Source organism: Metopolophium dirhodum, chromosome 7 (genome assembly GCF_019925205.1).
Source record: "Metopolophium dirhodum isolate CAU chromosome 7, ASM1992520v1, whole genome shotgun sequence".
NCBI classification, from domain to species: Eukaryota; Metazoa; Arthropoda; class Insecta; order Hemiptera; family Aphididae; genus Metopolophium; species Metopolophium dirhodum.
In genome coordinates this window covers 13,472,057-13,492,574 of record NC_083566.1, presented here as the reverse complement: position 1 = coordinate 13,492,574, position 20,518 = coordinate 13,472,057, and the positions used below count along the sequence as shown (strand labels likewise).

The 20,518-nt window shown below is 26.2% G+C and overlaps 1 protein-coding gene across 1 annotated transcript in view; it reads right to left on the bottom strand.

The window, feature by feature from the left end:
• The window catches only part of LOC132948754 (uncharacterized), a 196,723-nt gene extending 186,627 nt beyond the window's left edge, over nt 1–10,096 (bottom strand). Inside the window, exon 1 of the mRNA XM_061019392.1 lies at nt 9,870–10,096. The gene's annotated coding sequence lies outside the window, so the exon portion shown is untranslated. The remainder of the gene's footprint in view (nt 1–9,869) is intronic.
• Nucleotides 10,097–20,518: the final 10,422 nt, after the last annotated feature.

The window sequence follows — 20,518 nt, the reverse complement described above, 5'->3', positions numbered from 1 at the left end:
ATTTTGTACAACAGCCCTAATATATTATTATGATTTATGATTATCATACACATGATATCATAAAATATTAATATATTTACTGTATTTTAAAGTTTTAAACTTTAATTTATTTAATTCAGTCGCAGTAATAAAATACGATTTATTGAAATATATCTTCACTATTTTTTTTTTTTTAATTTAAATGTATAATGTTTTTTTCAATCTAAAACGCAGATGATATCATTTTCGAGGAATACCTATAACCGTCGATAAGATAAAAATAGAATATTAGTTAAATAAATAATTAATAAATACAAAACTGTTGTACCTATTATTTACAACAGCGCACCCGCTGGAAGGTTAAAGAAAATCACCGGAATATCGCAGCAGCTTGATAATATTTTTAATCTTCGACGTTTATTTATATTTATATAATATTAAAATTACACACATCGGACGCCGTGTTAAATTCGCTATCGATATTATAGTATACACCAAACGGTCAGTGAAAGTTTAACAATATATAATATAATCGTATATTATGGTAGTGTACATATTTAAAACCCTTTCACGAACAACGGACAATGCGATAGAACTGTAAGAGAAAAAGCTTATGTGAATACAATGAAATTCACACAAGAGCGTTAGTCGTAAAAGTAACAAGGCCACGAAAGCACAATGTATTTTCGCGTGCTATATACAAACACACACGAGTACCATCCCAGTATATTGCTTCATCACTTGAATTTTTCTAACATTGTTACTATTATTATTTTTTTTTTTTATTCGCGGATCGAGCTTATATATTATGTTATATAATTATTAATATTATTTGATTTGTTTTTCATACATTTTTCACGCGCAGATAATTATACTTTCACAGTTTTATACTATATTGTATTTAACGCCACGCAAAAACAACATACGAATGCCGGTTCCTTATTGATCTAACATGTTATTTAGGTGCAGCACAGTAGAAATTGCACTATATACCTAGATATAACATAATATTATGTAGTACTCGTATTAAAGTAGGTACTCTCTGGCTACGATAATTCTTTAAAAAATGTAAATGGCGTATTGGAATTTTACAATGATCCTCTGCCTCCCCCCCCACCCTCGCCCATCATCGACGATTAATATTAAACAATATGACCTTGTTTCTCGGCTACGGACTGAGCTGCCACATAGAACGTCCCAATTTATTACGTGAATCCGCACCGGCATCAATTACGTGAATCATGATTTACGTTGTAACTTGTAATCACTTAATAAAGTAATGGTTATGACCTATAAGCCTCAAAGCACATACCTATGTACATTGTATCTATGAGCTAAGGCACAGTTTAAATAGTGGATAATAATATTACGTTGTAATACATACTATAGAAGTTGCACACAACTGTTGAACTTTTGACTATTATTAAACTACGACTTCGCGGTGTTTGTAGGACTTCATCGAAAGCCAAATTTCCATTGACAGGGAATTTATTAAATAAATTCCAAAACGTCAAAACGTTTATCAAAGTTGATGTTATTTGACAGAATTACGCTGAATAATGACTATTAAGCCATGGCGATGAAATCCCGATAAATTAATACAATTATAAAAATGCAAATTTTATCTAAAATCACTTTTGTTGGATGTATTTCATTGTATTATTATTTTTATTTTATTTTTGTCACAATGGTCATAACCGTAAAATATGTAAATAATTTAACAATTGTAATCAAGAAATAATGATATTTCTGTAGTATACTCATTGATTTTATATATGGTATGTTAATATTTGTACGCAGTTATTAGATTCTTATCAGAGGGATGAATGCATTCGTTTTACAATGTGTGCGTGTGTTATTTGTATGTCATCACGTTCCGGAACATTAAAATACTTCAATCTTTAACATTAAGGGTTTCTGGTGACAAATTGAATTTAACTGTTACTAAAATTTCCCATAAATAAAAATAATTGTAAAAAAAACAGGAATATTTAATTTATGCAACACTAGTTTTTGACCATATTTTTATTCTTAATCAAAAGGCCTGAAATGTAACTGAATGTACTTCATAAGATTTCCTTTTATTTAATAAAATTAATAAAAATATATCAAAAATATTGAGTCACAATTATTAAAAAACTCGTAAATTAAAATTCGGACAATTTACAATTTCAATTGTGAATATTTGAAAATGTACTACAATAAGTCCCTCATAAATATTGATATTACAGCTTCTAATATACACACGAAAAATTTAGTTTAAAAGACATTTGACTTCCTAATTTTGAAGAAATTGATTATTGAAACGAAAAATAATGATTTTAGTATTTAATATATTGTAAATTGTAATTAAATATACCTACAATATCATTCTTTAAGTAGTCTCACCCCAATTTTATGTTTATATATTCATAATATTAAATTCAAGTTATGATTTTTGGAATTTTCAAATGTAGTTAAAGACTATACTTTCAAATACTTAGATTTTACCAACTTAGATACCAACATTGGTTTTTCCAATAAGATCTTACATGATTTGATGCATTTTGTGAATCGGATGATTTTTGAGGATTTGAGAGGAGCGATTCATCTTGTTTTATGTCATCAAATTTTCTAATTCAGCATCTTTTCTAGAAGTAAATTTAATTTAGTCGGTACTTTAGGTGGTCAAAAGTAAAAATGTTTATTAATTTTCAAAACCGTCAAGAAAAATAATTAAAAAATTATGAAAAAAACCGGTTTTCGAACAATTAGATTTTGTTTTTTGATGTGACTCTAAAAAATATAACCGTGTATAATAGGTACATGAAATTTTCTCCGAATGTTTTTATTGTCATATTCTATCCACCAAAAAATTTTCAAAATATATAGGCATAAAAAAAGTTAAGACAGTGTAAGTCCACAGTAATTTTGTATAAGCATCTGATGTTAAAATGTTGTGATTATGAAATTTAGATAATCAAACAAAAAGACTAACGATTTTAGTACCTAGTTTTGTTTTCAATTTAAAAATATTAATCCTCGTCACTTACCATAGAAACTTTTAAAATATATTATTATATTTTTATAATATTATGATATTTTTATTTTTATTTAATGATATTTTCAAATGCATTTTTTTTTTTTGGCAATTATTAATTTAATCTACTGTCTTCTGTAGTACTAATTCCTGAATAAATTACTTTAATCACAATAAAATTATAAATTTACCTATTAATATTATAGGTTAACAGGCCGTCATTGCTCAGAATCATTTAATATCATTGAATTCAAATTTAACACATCATTACAGTTACTTTCTAAATGTTAACGTATTATTATCAACATTTTAACGAAAAGTTTCCGAGTTATTTTACTTTAAATATTAAGAACATCGAGTGTTACTGCTGGGTAGCTACTCCCCTCACGCTTTCAAAGTCAACTGTATAACCCAGCTCATATGCTTATTGTAACTACAATTACAGATTGTATATATTCCAATAAATGTTTAAAAAAAATACTAATAATGATAAATAGTCTATTTAAATAATAGTATTGGTTGTAATATTAATCCATCAACATTTTGTAACTTATAAAATTATTCCAATATACTTGGCTATGTAAAAATGATTAATAAATATTTTATATTGCATATTTTAATATGGTACTTAATTTTAACAATTACCCAACTATTATCTATTTACAAAGTATTTAATAAACTATTATCTTTATTAGTACTTATGGTAGAGTAACTCGAAGAATTTCGATTACAAAAAGTCAAAGTTTTCAAAAAAACCATCTGTTTCACAACTTTTCTTAAAACATTCTCATATTTTGAAAAACCGATGTTCGTATTGCCACAGGATACTCCTTAAATGTTGAAAAATGTAAGTAGGTATTCAAAAATATATTATCTTTAACCACACTTAAAATTCTAAAAATCAAAATTTGAATAATATAATATAAATATAGAAATAAGATTTATTTTTTTTTTTTATTATTAATAAAATACACAATCTGTACACAATAAGAGTATGGGCTATGATAAATAAAATATGAATAACGTGAGGAGGGAGGCCCACCAGTGTGGATACCCTCTAACTTGGGGTGAAAGGATGTCATGGAGTGGACGAAATGGGAAGTGAAATTTTGTTAATTAGGTAAGTAAGAGCCAATAAAAGAGGGTTTAAGAAATAAGATAAGCATCTTTAAAAAAAAAAATCCCTGTATCTTTATCGCAGAGATATTATTATTATATTTATCTTTGTGCAATAACTATTAATTTTTGTTCCACAATGGAATTTTTAAAATATTTAGAGTACCTAATTTTAAGTTTTTTTTTGTACCTTTATTATCACCATACTATGGTACGTGCTATTGACTTATAAGTTTATAAGAATAATGTATGATATAATAATATGATTATAGTTATTATTATTGTATAATATAATATGCGATGTTTTAGAAAACAATTAATTCAATATAACGCGCATTATTAATTGAAATAGTATTTTGTGTGGCAAGTGAGGTAGGTACCTATTTCAGTAGCAGGCGCTCGCTGTATTTTGCTCATAACTAAAACTGCCTTCTTACACAATACTCACAACTACCTATATTTTTTGTCACGCCTCTGCCACCTCTGCCGCCTCAGAAACCACATCTATCAGCATACTATAATGAACTGTTCATCGTGTGCTCGTAGGCAGTGATGTAGCTAGACATTTTGTATAGGGGGGAGGAGGCAAGTATCACAAAAAAATACAAAAAATACAAACATGTCTTTTCTTTACACTTTTTATTTTTTTATTAATCTTGATACAATTTTAAGATCAATACAGTCAATGGGGGACTATATTTCCCTTAGCCCTCCCCCCTTGGCTACGCCACTGCCTGTGGGTATCTAGATTCGGCAAACTGTTTCATAAAACAGCACGGGAGAAATACACCAATCAGCTGCTATTTGATATATTAGGCAAAAACTATCAAAACGTTCGAGCATATTAATCTGATTTGGACATTAACTTTTCCACCCCCCGGGAGTTTAGTGTCCACTGGACGGAAAAAGGTCATTTCCTAACGCTTCAATTGCTATCGAAAATTTAACTTTTTGTGCAGACGTGACAAACAATAAATAACTAATAATAATTGTAGTATGAATAAAATATAAAATATCCTTAAAAAAATATGCCAGACATACCAATTGGTGCTCAGGACTGTTTTTCGTTCCTATGTAATGGTTTATCTTTGAATCCAAATTTTATTCATCCATGGAAACTGAATTACGAGGTAAAATCAATAACTCTATACAGCAGAATACTTCCCTAGTTAATTTTTTAACTGTAAGTTAATGTATTTAAAATACGCTTATTAAAGCTATTAATACAAAAATATAATAAAATATGAATTTTGGGCTTTAATTCTTTCTCAGTTTTTAATATCCTATAAAATATATTTAGATTTTTTAGATAAGTAAAATGTATTATTTAATTTGAACTGTTAAAAATACCTTGGAATGTTTTTCCTTCTTTCTGATGTTTAAAACTTAAAATTAGATTTTACAGACTTTGGGTAACATTGAGAAAATTTGATTACGATTTTATTTTTTCATTTGAATTACCAGACTACTACTAACGCGATAAAACATGTTCCTCGTTTTGCAATGTAAATTATTTATTTTTCAGTTTAAAAAAAAAAAATATTACAAATATATTACACCAAATTTAGTAAATAAACATAATGAATGTTAAAACTTACATACAAATATTACCTATGTAGGTTGAGACTTACACGACAATTTGAAATTAAATGATAATATTAGGTTATATAAATTATCATTGATTACCATATATGGTTACATAAATAATACGTTTACAACATATACCTAAGACTTTAATTTATTAGTGCTATACTTTTGGTATTTTTTTTATTTTATTCAAGTAAGTTTTATCAAACCCAATCAAAAACTGTTTCTCTACATTTTGAAGAATATTACATATTTTAAAAGGAATCATCTCTTCGTGAATATTTAAAAAAAAACTCAGATGAAACATCATACAAGACGTAACGTTGTTAAAAAAAAAATTACCATAAAAATACGTTTATGGTTTTTATCGTACATAATGTGAGGTAGTTGTATCATTTTAAGTAAAAAAAATATATTAAGTATAGAAATAAATTTACCAAAATATATATAATACGAGTATTATATCTAGCACAGAAGCACGCAACGGGTTTAAATATTTTTGTTTTTAAATTTATAGTAACGATTAATAGTTATTTATAAAGGTTAAAGGTATAATTTCCACATATATTTAAAATTATAGCTGTCGGTTTTCTTGACTGACAAATTAGTTCATACCTATTATAATTAATAATATTGTGCAAAGACATTAACGAACAATTTTCAAAAAACTCAATTATAACTCTTAAAATAGGTAAACAGCATTATTTTATATTATATTACCATATTATGATAGTAATAAATAATAAATAGTTGTAATTTTTCACTAATTATGTAAATATTAACTGTTTAAAATCATGGATAAATAGTTATAACTCATAATAATTATGAGTTATAACTATTTATCCATTGCAATTATTGCAATCGATTTTTTTATTTGATTTCACATGAATATTTCATTATTTATTGTATTGGTAAATAATTGTTAAGCCAACACTACTTAAAAAAATCTACAATTATTGTAATTTTTTTTTATAATAAAAAATACGTTTTAAAGTTTTAAATATATTGTATAATTCCGGTTAGGTTAGGTGAAATGAATCGGACATTGAATAGACCAATATTATACACTCGGACAATTTGTAAAGTATACGAGAGTGTGATTAAAATATTAAACTAACTATTGTAGACAATTGTTTTTATAACTTTTTGTATATAATACAATATATGGTATGACAAATTACTACCTTAAAGATTGCTTAGATCGAATTAATATCCAACACCAATATAACCAATATTGTCAATAGATCAGTGATTGCTATCCGCGATAAAGAAATATTTAGTTATGGGAATTCAATTACCTACAGTTTTTAAAGAGTTAAATATAAAGAAATTGTTTTTGAGGTTGTACGTGCAAGTCGTGTAATTATATGTATAGTAGTGATTATTATAACTTATAAGTGTGTATGGCTACATAATAATTCTTATATTATATAATTAATTAGCAGGGCTCATGAACGGGAACGCACATGTCACTTAAAACCAATCTGTGGTCAACGAATAATATTTTTCACTAAAAAGCATGTAAGTATATTGTACATATTATCCATCGTACCGATGTGTATCGAATGTAATTATAAATATTAAAACATATTTAAATTTGCAATGAAGTTTACTTGAAATCGATTGCCTCACTTTTTTTTCTAAAATCACATAATATAATCAGAGATCACTGTTTAAAAACTCTTTAATTTTAAGATTTTAAATTAAAAGTTAAAATCAAATTTAAGGAAAAGATAAGTTCAAAACTTTAAAGGTGAGATAGATGATTCATGTTTAAAAAAATTGTAATTTAAAACAATAAATTCAAGTATTATGTGATTCAGATTTCTTATCATAATACGAGTTGTATCGGTATAGAATGGACAAAAAAATACTGCATCAAATTCCCTTAATGGTGTGTAAATGTTTTCAAATATTTTGTTGTTTTCCGATAAGTTACTTGGAATTGTATCGAAAAAGGCTTAATACTCGGTGTACAGTGTTCACTATTTATTTTATTTTACTAGACTGCAATTTTACTGAAATACGCTATACTATAAAAAAAATTTCAATTGGTAAGTAATGAGATCAAACATATTTTTATGTTTGTCCAATTTATCAGTACTTTTGCTTGTTATAAAATGATTTGTTGTGGATTTTTTTTTAACGAATAATGTACACAAAAGAATCAGTATTTTCTTAAAATTTTAAAAACTAAAAAGTCGTTCATTCTAACGGTTAAAATTAAATTAATTTCCTATTTTTGTACATCTTTTTTTATTATACAATGAATATAGGTTGATAAATGTTATTCAGTGATTCGGCTTTTTATATAATATAAATAATAACCAAGTCCAAAGGGAAAATACATTGATTATTTTTAGTTCTTCAAATTTTTTTATTGATATTTAATTTCAATACAATTTTAACAAAAAACAAAGTGTATTCATCCATCCATACATACATACATACATACATACATACATACATACATACATACATACATAGGATTATAAACTTATATAATAACTATGGTTTTAAATAAAAAAAAAATTATGAGTGTTGCTTTATGGATAAAATATATAATATGTATACAAGATTCATACACTTATAGGATGTTAAATTTTATAATTATTTAAAAAAAAAAAAACAAATTTAATTAAACCATCGTCTTTCTTTCTTTATAAAGTCATATAAAATCTTGTTACTTAAATATCATTATTAAACTATTACGATTGATAAAAAAATTAAAAATATCTTTCGAAAATTATATTTTGTACCAATTATATCAAACTGTATAAATAATTACTTTAATTAGATATCTTTCTGTTTGAATATAATTTCTTAAAGTCCTAATAAATACGAAATATTTTTAATATAATTTAAAATGAAGACAATCTTTTTTTAAATTTTAAATACAGTAGGGTAAAGGAAGGTATATTCGTGATAAATTAACTAGATGTGTAATTACAATGTCAATTTCAGTAATTTTACTTAATTACTTTAATTGTTTGATGAACATAGAGTAAAGTTACTAGAATCTATGCAGTTTTGGGATTTTAAGTCCTTTGATAAGTTTTTATAAAAGCTCAAAAGTCATTGAGAAAAGTTAGGTAATTTTGTGATATGATATCTAACCTAACCTAACCTATACTGTGATTATACTTACTTATTTGTAAATATTACACTTATTACAAAATATTAATTTAATATTTTATGTCAAGATTCAGATTAATGATATGAAAATATGTTATAAAGTATAAGTGTTTATCTAAATCACAATAAGTAGTTCTAATAATATGTAACCTAACTTAAACATTTATAACAATTTAAAAAACGAATAAATATACCTTCAACATTTTAAAACCATCCTTTGACTTTTGTTGTTCAAAAACTGTCTTGCTTTACAATAGATTATTATATATAATAGTTAATCAAATAAGTATATTGGAACCATAATCTCATAAAAAATATAATATTCGATGAAGTTTATTGAGAGTACCTACCTATCTTTATAACAACTAATGATAAACAATTATCTAATAAATACTACATTTGCCCACAACTTCCAATGAAACATTCAAAGAGAATATTGCGTACTATTTCAATACACAAATGAATATGAATATTACAGAAGAAATAGATGTATAGTAAAACAAGTTAAAAAATAATAGGTACCAAACAAAATATAAGTCATAAAAAAAAAAAAAATTCTTGTTATTAGGAATATTATAGTAAAATATATCCAATTTACTATTACTGAATACTAACTTCATACTTAGGTATCTCGTGACATAAAATAATTTAAATATACATAGCGAATTCAGTATTGTTATTCAATATTTAAACATAATGTACAATAAAGTTGATATAAGTATAACTTATTAAATACAATTACACTTATAAACTATTTGTTATAGAAGCAGTTATTGAAATACTATTTGTATCATTTAAAAGTAAATATCAAAACAAAACAATATCCATATAAAATAATGCACCTTTTCATTTAAAATAATAATAAAATCAATAATGTATTGTTGTTATTATTTTTAAGTAAAACTAATATAATATTCGTGAAATATTCTATTTTATTTTTAAGCAAAACACTTTTGGCTGTAGATATTGTCATTACTATATTATAATAATATATTATATCTTAAAGCATATAGGTACAGTCGAGTTTACATACCCGTGAATTTCATTGCAACGAAAGTCCGACGATAATCCAAAATACCTATTTCACTCTTCCAGGATCACGTGATTGTTGTTATATTTACGAAAAAACGTATTTAAGAATGACACGAACACGTTTTGGGAATCGTACACGCGTAGGGATGCGACTCACTCGAAGAATTCATTCGTGACCGTATCGAAATCCAAGTAACCGTAACGGAGTCCGAACAACGACTGATTATGACGGCAACACCAACTACTGGCGGATCGTATTTCCACCCTTCGGCGGCACATGCGGCCGCTTTCCGCGACGGCCTGCTCCGGGGGTAGGGGGGGGGGACGTGGAGGGGATTCGGTGGTCGCCAATGAAGGACGTGAATGTTTTTTCCGGCATTTTACAGTCGAGTGTGACAACTATAACGTTTGACTAGATTAACGCACATCGGAAATCATATTTTACCGCAAATGTCAAGAACTTGAAAAAAAAAAATAATAATAATAATAAATCAATAGGTACAGGTAACTCCGCGAAACGTTTCTTTATTTCTGTTCCGTTTGTAATAGAATATATTAAGAAAATTTAACACGTTTTATTACTTATAAATATTATACATTAGTACCTACATTAACATCTCTTGCAGAAATGATATTATAATACAGTAGAATCCGCTTAAAGAGGACGCCACTTAAAGAGGACACCTGCTTAATGGGGACATTAATGACAGTCCCGAATGAATATATTGTATGTAAAATTATTTGGTTGATCAGGACAGTCGGGATAATGGGGACAAATAGGTCACCGCCCGATGTGTACCAATTAAGCGGATTCGACTGTATATCTATACTGTAGATACCTAGGTACTATCTGCAATAATATTATGTTATCTCTTATAATACTACCTATATAATATTTCTTTACAATTTCAGATTATTTTACTTTATATCTAGTGAAAATATCCATATTTTTTATTAATTTCGTAGAAACGATAGCTCATTCAAATTACTTGGTTCTTTGATTTTATCGTAAAAGCGTATTTTTACAGACATTTTACACCATTTTTTTCAGAGGGATGGAAAAAAACATTCTATGTTTCGATGTACAATAGTCAATAACTTATATACTAATACGACTATTTACAGTTTTAAAAAGGTAAGATCCGATAATGGACTTAAAATGCTAAGAAGAAGAATTTTGAGTACACTTTCAAATTAGTTATAAATACACATCAATATATCAACCAATTGTACTTAACTTATTCAGCATTTTATGTTTGGATAAGAGATAGTAATTATTATGTTATTACTTATTAAAAATATGGTTCTGCATATATATTAAGTCAAACCAAATGGATTCAACATATTTTCTCATTTGGTGGGAACTATAAACATTTCTGCAAATAAAGGTTTCTAATATCGGGAGAATTCTCAAAGTGATTTACATAACTTTGTTTACAGTAGCTTTCAGAGTAGAGGTTAGAATAAATTAAATATAATACAGTATAATTTTATACAATTATCATTTAATTTCATACAAAAAAAATAATTAATTATTTTTACAAAAACCCGCGTAGGTATCAACATTTTCAAAAAAAAACTGTAAAAAATACACAGAATTGTAACAACTATAATATTACCTTTTTAATTTTTTTTTTTTTTTTTTGATCGTAAGCCCGGCAACTATGGCCATTAGCTGTATGGTCTTTTTGGTGTATGGTTTTGGTTAGGTGTATTGTATTGTTGGTAGTAGTAGGGGGGAACACGTGTGTGTTGGGTTTTGGCAGAATTTTCAATTTGGGCACCCGTAGGTATCTGCCATGCCCGGGTGGGGGATGGCGGCACTTGTTCTCCGGACACCGTGACTTGCCCGAAGAAAATTGCCGCCCAGTGGCCGGGAGTCGAACTTTTAATTTTTATATAGGTACAAAAGAAGAAATTATTTACAATATCATTTTATAAGGAAAAAAAATACAAAATTAAGGAAAAAACAAAAAAAATTTCGCATAACCAATTTTTTACAAAATCTATTTACCTACTATTTTTTTTCTATAATTCAAATTGATTAATCTTAGATACTTGAAATTTACATTAATTGCTTAAATACACATTTTAAAGACATAATATCATAATGAAAAAATTTAAAATAATAATTCAGGTTTTCTAAACTTTTTATAGTAATTTATAATGTACAACAATTTTTGGTGTTTATTAGACGTAGGAATATACCAATTGTATATTATACAGTTTGTCGTTTTCGAAATTTTTAATTTAAAGTTGTGAATAATTTTTTTTTTTTGTGATTTAAAAACGTAGTAGACATTGAAAATCTAGTGTCAATTTGTTTATAACTGTTTATGTTCACATTTTGATGAAATATGAATAATAAATAAAATAACTATTGGAATAAATGAAAATAATCAATCTTCCAAAATTAGAAAATATCGAAAACACATAGTAATATCAATAAAAAATTGTTTTGTAGGATAACTGACTGTCTCTGCTCAGAATCATTTTCAATGGTATAGATACAACGATTTATCATTGAATTTAAAATTAATAAATCCATTACAGTGACGTATCAATAACGAGGTACACTTGACATCTACTATATACGACAGATTGATTACCTAATCGTCCGGTTTTTTTTATGTATAATGCATATAATTTCATCAACTCGAAATTCTAAAAGACAAAATATTTTTAAGTTCTTAGTTAAACTTTGTACCATAAAATATGGTTTGACCTACTAGATAATGCATTTTGTCTATAACATTGGAAAGAAATGTGAAATGTAACTGAAAAAAGTAGGCGATGTAATTGTATAGGATATATAATATAAAGTCGAACTATTTTCTAATGATAATAAAGTTCTATACGAAAAATATTTAATAAATCTAAAAACTTTAAAAGTGAAACATGGTTATATTTTCGCTTTTTATGAATTTAATAATTTGATTTTTGGAACCATACTATTTATGTTATATTTTGTAAAAATATTAGAAATATTATTATTTTTTATAATATCTGTGAATTGTGTAAACAAAAGTAGTTTTATTATTTTAAAAACGAATAATAAGATCGAATTTATAAAAAGATTTATTTTATACTTTGTGTTTTTCAGATGGATTTATTTGTTATTTAAATTGCATTTGACCTTTTTTTATGATTAAAATAACTTTTATATGAATATCATTATGAGTTAAAAATATAGTTTATGGTAATACTGCATTTTGAATTAGAATATTTCACTAATATATGTTTTCATAAGATGAAATTCAATAACTTTTTTAATTCAAATCATTTATTCTGAGGGTATAATATTATATTGGCCATTAAACAGTTAATTTCGTATTATTGATATGCCCAATTTCTAATAATTTATTCAAAGATAATTTAAAAATAATGTTTTTTACTTTTTACTTTTTAAAAATAAGTGCTGTTTTAAGTCGTCAGTTTCCTAAAGGAGTTTAATCAATGGCATTTCATCAAACTATTTAACAAAAATACATATTTATCATGATTTAATAAACTATTAATTTTTTTTAATAAAACATGTAATTAACAGCACAATCAATAATATAATGCCAAGTTTCTAATTGTTATGCGTAATTGTCGAGTCTAAAATCGAAATTAAATATTTTAATACCAAAAAATGGATCTATATCCAGCTTGTAGTTATATTATAATTTAAAAGACTGAAATTAAAATTCAAAAAGCGTTAACTCTAGAACTACTGACTCGATTAACATGATTTAGTTTTTGTATATTGTAAATCATTTTTCAAACAACGATAAAGGTTATAAACGACTGACCTAGCTCTTGCACCAGGAAAACTATAAGCGGTGAAATAGGAATGCACCGGGCGGGCGTGCGGCGATCTGTTCGGTGTTTTTATTGCAACATTAAAAATAAAAATTGTTTGAAAGACCCGATAAAATAATCACCTTTCGGGAAGAGTCGGGGTAATACAGCTATTATAGTAATTTATAAATGTTATGTAATTATACGATATAAAAATATTTATCATATCCAATATTAATACAGGCAAATCTTTACTATAGAATTTTGACAAGAACAAAAACTTTATACATAAATAATTTACATTATTAAATACCTAGCTTGAAGATTGAAATATCATCATTAATACGTCAATAAAGTTACATAATATATTTAGTACTCGTATGAAGTTTCTTGATTGAGTAACAAACATTTTTTATTTATAATATAAATGGTACCTAATAGTTAATATTATAACTTATTATGTTATATTATTGACATAATTTAGTTGAACTACCTTCAATATATACCATTAATGATATAATACTAATACAAAATTAATTTACTTATAGTAATTTTATAGTATAGTGATATAAATCTTTTTTTAAATATTTTTAAACATAGAAGCTAACTCAGCTCGGAATAATTTTTTTTCATTTAGGTACGATTATTTGAATGATTAATAATTGAATTTAAATGTTATTATGTATTACATCAATATTACCCACTGCGGTGACCTACTCAGTGACGAGGTATACTCGAATATTCCTATACAGCGTAGGGAGTTCCCTGATTTTTTTTCGGTTCATTAAACTATGATTTAATTATTACATATTTCATTTTTTTTATTAATAATTTTCCTTTTCTTAAAAAAATATTTCCATGGCAACTATCGCCGTTTTTATTTTTAATGAAGCTGCCATATTATATACATGTCCATAAAACTTAACTACCTACTGCATATTTAATAAAGCTGTTAGATACTTATTTATAAAACTTGAGTGATAAACAACAGATTGCTCGAACAACTATATTATGTATGAACAAAAGTCCTATACTCAATTTTTATTGTATTATTTTAATTATTACCAAATAATAATGACATTTCGTGGGGGTGCTGTTCTACATTCATGCTTATATTTTTAATGTATAGTAGAATAATAATTGCATAAAAAAGACAGTATGTTTGTATAGTTTTTGTAATATATCAGTATAACGTTGACCAAGTGGTTGGTCAGATAAGTATGTAAATTCCGATTTACGTGGTTGACTGAGCACTGTAATAACAATGATAAATCACGTCTTCAGTCTTTACGATGCGGCGACAAAACGACGTTGGTAGGTATACTGTTATTGTTTTTTCAATATTCGATAGACAATATCGTTGTTTATTTAAAAGAAATTTATCATCTAACGAAATTCCAATTATTATTTTATACGGTTAAAAACTTAAAATGTTATACATTCCCATCTCCTGCATATTATTTGATTCGACTTATTTAAACGCATTTTCTACATCTTACAAATATTAAATAATTATCGATGTTAATTTTTCCCACACTCAAACTTAGAATACTTAGCATTGCGAACAAAAATGTATTTCAATAAATTAAATCATGTTTTTTCTATAGAAAACTGTTTTTTTCGGTAAAATTAACTCATTTGTATAATTTATTTAACTGATACTCAATTCATCTGAAACATTCAATACATTATACCTAACTGACATTTTTTTAACATCTTGAAGTCAAAGCACAACCTTTTTATATATTTCTTCTTATCTTTTCCAGCCCTTTATATTCTGAAAAAATTTATATTAGTTAAGTACACAACTTTTTATCTGAATTAATCCATGTACAGTTCTCTTTAATATTTTTCTTATTTCATCATATTCATTATATTTTATATTAGAACAAATATTGAATCAAATTTCATATTCATTTTCCAATTGTCTTCTTAAAATCTAGGATTAATTGTTTTGATATTAGGTATTTAAAATTGTAATGCCATTACGTTCATATACAATAACATTTGCCATATTTATTTTACAATGTGTTTCTGCATAAATTATAATTTTCTGAAATGTTTATTTTAAAAAGAGCTTATCAAATCATAATAATTTAAATATACTCTGTTTTTTATAAAAAAGTATTCACACAACTAATTATTTTAATTATATTTGTATTTGTTTTACATGCCAAGTAAAACGTATATGGCGTACTTGTATTTGATTGAACTTAGTGTGCCTAACTTACATGTACCTACCTACCTATATAGTATATGGCTTTTTATAATCTTAAAATATTTTTGAATTTATCTTCCTGTTTATACTTTAATGGTATTATCATACAACTGCATGTCTAATTGTACTTGATTTGAGTTAAACAATGATATACAATAATATTTAATAAAATTGCAGTACAATTTTAATTATATTATATAAATAAAAATATAATATTATAATTGTTTTAAAAATATTTTATCTTATAAAATTGTATATTTTTGATTTAAATGGAAATTAAACTAATCAACTAAAAACTGCCGCATTAATACTCAAATTAAAAGAAAAAAAAAGTAGAAATTAATGAATACAGGTATAATACCTATATTCGTTTAAATATATTATAATTTAATTCATTAGTTACTAATTTATACAGCAGATTGGTGGGTAACTAAATATTAATAAAAAGTAGATACTTCACGTATTTTATGTACACATTACGTGGTTGCATACGAGTTGGATAATTTCAACGCAGTAATTTTATTCTAACATGTGTGTCAAATATTATTGTGCATAATATTATTCTTATAGTAAACATTTTACGATGGTACGATGGTAAAAATAAACGTTACGAAGTCCGAATATTGTCCAATGTTACACTTTTATTATGTTAAAATATATCTGCTCAAAAACAAAAAAAAACAATGAATCATAGGTAAGCACTTGAAATTTCGTATGCTTTCAATATTGCCTTGTGCTGAACCGCCTGTGTCCATTTGACGCGTGTCAGTGACGAGTTTAGAAATTTTTCATGGGGATTCCGCATAATATTATTTAATACAAAGTAATGGGTTACGTCTGTAATCACTTTTTATAACCCTGAAAAAAAATTTAATTTACATCGTCACGGACCAATAAGGAGGAGATCCTCCCCACCACTGGACACCGTACAGTACTTACCGAAAAATATCCAAGACACAACTAGTATAGTACCTAAAATAATTCAGGACCAAGCCACCTTGTATTATAGATACTACTACGTGCATGTACCTCTTACACAACTTATCTTGGACACAAATCGTGTGCGCTACGTTACGTTTTTACCTGAAACGTTCGTTCTATGTAGATGTATTTTTATTACTTTACGTACTATCTAACAATTATTTTTACGTCTTGTTTTAATATAATAGTGCTCACTGCAACACCATGGCAAGTCCATTTTACTAATTGTTCAGGAGAAGCAAAACAAAATTCTCATTTACCACAATAGGTGGGAGATAATTCATTTTGAGATGTCTTTGGAAATAATAAAGCGATTTTTCTGATTTTTCTACCAAAATGTAGTATTTCTTTCATGAATAATATTCCATGGAAGAACTCATTTTTGATAAAAATTGCCTTGCCCTGTTGTTGCAGTGAGCCCTTTATTATGTTAAATGTATATGATTTTTATATTTTTTTATTTTTTTATTTTTGGAAATTGTATTCTATTTTTTTGATTAATAATTTTATTTACAAGATAATAAATGTTATGTAATAATAAGTACGATTAAAGATGGTATACTGTCTGTAGCCGCAAGGATAAGTAATAAGAGGATATCACACCCACATGTGTTGTCTTCGTCTTACAAAATATGTAGAACATAGCAAAAACTATTTTGCGCAGGACAACTTTTCTCGCACCATATTTGTTGTAGAACTACCAAATTTTAACAGCACGTAAAGAAAAACTGATGTATCTGTGCAACAGCGTGCTTTTTTTTAATAGCACTATTCAATCATTTTTATAAGTAAATGAAAAAAACAAAAAAACCCAATGTTTAGAAGAATATTTATTTTTTAATTTAGCTTATCCCTAAATCGTTTTATAAAGTGGATATTTGTTTTATATAAATAAAAGTAAAACTAAAATTTTCCGTTATAGTCGCCAATGATGATTATAAAAAAATAGTATGAGTGTGATTGTAAGCGGTTACCGGGCTATCTACGCACGCACTGCATTTGCGCACATGACAACGGCACCGCCCACCAAAAATAAAATGCATGATTTTTTGCTCAAAACATGCTTTACGGTAAAAACTCTCACGCATCGTAGAGAGGTCTGATTTGATTAATTTTTTTTCGTTGGAAAGGGTATAATTTTTTACAGGGCGCATTGGACTTTGATTTTTAATTTCGTTACTTAAAAAAAATATAATAAAATAACAAAATCTTGTAAAAATTGGTCATATTCAAAATCGTATTATATGGCTTAGAAATAGAATTTTTAAAATCCAAGACCAATGCGCCCTGTAAGAAGTGTTTCTCTTTCAAAAAAAAAAAAAAATTATCGAAATCAGATCACTCTGCGAGGCGTGAGAGTTTTTCCTGTAAGGCATGTTTAAGAGCAAAAAACAGGTCACGTGCAGGCCCCTTAAGCATAACTAATGCAGACCGTACGAATCACCATTCTCTGTCAACTGTCAGTGATTCCATGACATCTCCTGACTCCTATCTACGTAAATTAATTATTTAACAAATGGTCTCACTCTGTACAATGTATACATTTTTTATACATATCCTGCTTAGTGATTTTCAACTGAATGTTTGGATCACCACAATTACCTCATATTACAAAATACATCTTGCAACAGGTAAAACAAGTATGTATCCATAACAAGTTTCAGCTGCAAAGTTCAGATAACCAGGGCTTCAGTACCTATTAGGTGAATTGGTCAGAATTCAGTTAAGTATATAGTTTATAAGAATAAAGTTAATAAAATTCTCCCTTTATATCCTCAATAATTAAAAAAATTAGGCAAAATATTTTGAAACGACCATGATATACGTAAATGGTAAGTAAATTTATCCTCTATAAACATATCATAATATATAAATATACATACGCACTAAATATAGATAGAATTTTAACATAACCTATCAATTGACAGTTGTATTGACCGATACGGTGATACATATATATTATGAAAGGTAAGAAAACCACCTCACCATGCAGCTATCTCTTTACTACATCCTACGGACGGATTTTTGTAATTATGTATTTATGTGTAAAAACACATTATTAGTATTTAATACAATCATATACATTCACGCCTATCTATCGTCATAATATCGTAGTCTGTTAGTTTTTATACATTCATTCCTCAACATTTGAAATGCACTCTGTGAAGTTTCACGTTCAAGGTGGATACCGTTATTATTTCTTAGTATGTGTGTGGTCGTCAGTTAATAATACAGAATAGTATATTCTAAGATTGCTACTAACAAACATTCATTGGACTTAATAATTGAAAGTGGACACTTAAGTAAAATTCTAATACATATCTAACAAACTGTGAGAATATAACTCTGAAAACCGTAAAGATTATGTCGTAATCATGTTGGGTAAGTAAAGACGAGTGGATAATTAACCATTGATAATGTTGTTGTATGACATTTAGAATATTCTGAAATATTCTGAAATATTAAACCCATCAGACTATCCCACATTCCCACATAAGTACATAATCAATACATAAAAAAAGATGAAAACCAAGTCAACAAGAGTGAACATTAGAACAACATTTTTCGATAAACACAAGTTAAGTTAGGTAACACACAGGTTAATTCATGACATACTACAATGTTTTTGAAACGAAAAAAAAAATAGAAGATAAAATAAATAAAACTAAGTAAATATACGAAAAAATAGTATAATATTTATAAAATATTAAACAATAATATTCAATATTAATATTTCAAAATTATGAAAAAAAATTTATAATAAATAATTACTATAGCTATAATAAAAAGCATTATAACAAAAATAAATTTACATGTGTACAGGCATAATTAAAACAATTTATTACTGCGTGAAACGGGTATGTTTTACAAAAACCAATACAATTAAATTTTAAAACAACAAATACCTTCTGGTCTGTTCATAAAACATTTAATACACAGATTAGAATAATAACATACTTAATACTTTTAGATAAAATTAATTAAATATATACTTACTTTGAGTGCTTCTTATGAGCTTAATAATTCCATTAGTACTTAGCGAAAATACAGTGACTCCGGTTCTTATCCCGGAATTGGTAATTTGGAAGAATAATTGAAGTGTTTTTATATTATTTCATTTATACGTTTTAGAATGAAGGATCGCGTATTTCTACAAAATAGCAATTTAAAATTATTTTCATAAGCTCCCACAAATAATAATGATAATAATATCTTAAAAACAATAAATATATAAAACAGTTATAATATTACTAAGTACTCTATTACTCAAAGTGGATAGTTATTATTAAATAGTTATTTTGTTATGTACGTTGTACTTTCATCTTTTAACGGTTAAGAAAAAGAAAGTCAAGTATTATAAATTGGCTTCATATTTATTAATATTACATTTTTTATTTGTTAATTTCTAAGTATATTTTCCAAAATGTGTAAATAATAAAGTAAATACGTTTAAGAAATGCAACTAATAAACGTTGATTTTCAATTTAAATTTTTTATGAGAATTTTCTTCTATGGATTATTATTATTATATATTATGAACATTGTAATATAGTTTCATTCAGTATATTTCTGTCGTATTAAATATAATTATTTATTGATTAAAAGTAATGAAATTTAACAACGCAAATTAAACCGTGATAGATAAGGTAAAGTTTAACACTCCGTTA